The sequence below is a fragment of the Montipora foliosa genome, chromosome 4, assembly GCF_036669935.1.
Source record: "Montipora foliosa isolate CH-2021 chromosome 4, ASM3666993v2, whole genome shotgun sequence".
Lineage (NCBI taxonomy): Eukaryota > Metazoa > Cnidaria > Anthozoa > Scleractinia > Acroporidae > Montipora > Montipora foliosa.
The window spans coordinates 2,426,160-2,426,813 of NC_090872.1; positions in this window are offsets into that span (position 1 = coordinate 2,426,160).

Consider the following 654-nt stretch of genomic DNA (forward strand, 5'->3'; position numbering starts at 1 on the left):
ACTGCTTAGTGTCTTTTACGTAGGTGGCCAGGTTTTTAACCAGGAGTGGTAATAGTATCCAAGAAGGTCGCTTTTAGTTCCGTCAATGGGCAGTCGCAGGTGGAGACAATAGACTTTCCAGGGTATTTTGGGCAACAGAAGTGGTGAATTCCGATCTTTCGGTTGGACTCCATTTTGCTTTCCCAGGACATGCTGGTTCTGTGATTCGTTAGAGTTTCAGGGATGCCACAGATAGACGCAGTGGTTGCGGTTTCATTGGTAACCTCGAAACTTCTGGTTGACATTTTAAATTCTCGGGCGCAAATTTAAACTTTCCTTTGCCATTCATCCACAACAATGAGATAGCAGACAATCTATTCGCCTATCACGCTACCGAAAGAATACGCTCCCATCCTCAAAGCCAAGTAACGAAATTGCAGGAGGCGTAGGCGATAAAGCCTCGGGCAAACAATCCATACCGATGGTGAAGACCGAGGTAAAGGGGAACCTTCATGGAGATCAAGATACTTTCAAACCGGATAGCCAGCGGCAACTTTTAACTATTGACCAATGATGCACTTGAAACTTTTTAATCTCCACCAATTATCTTGGTTTCGGACGCTCACAGCGGTGAAATGAATCCTCAAATATACAAACACGCAAGTACAAAAGAAC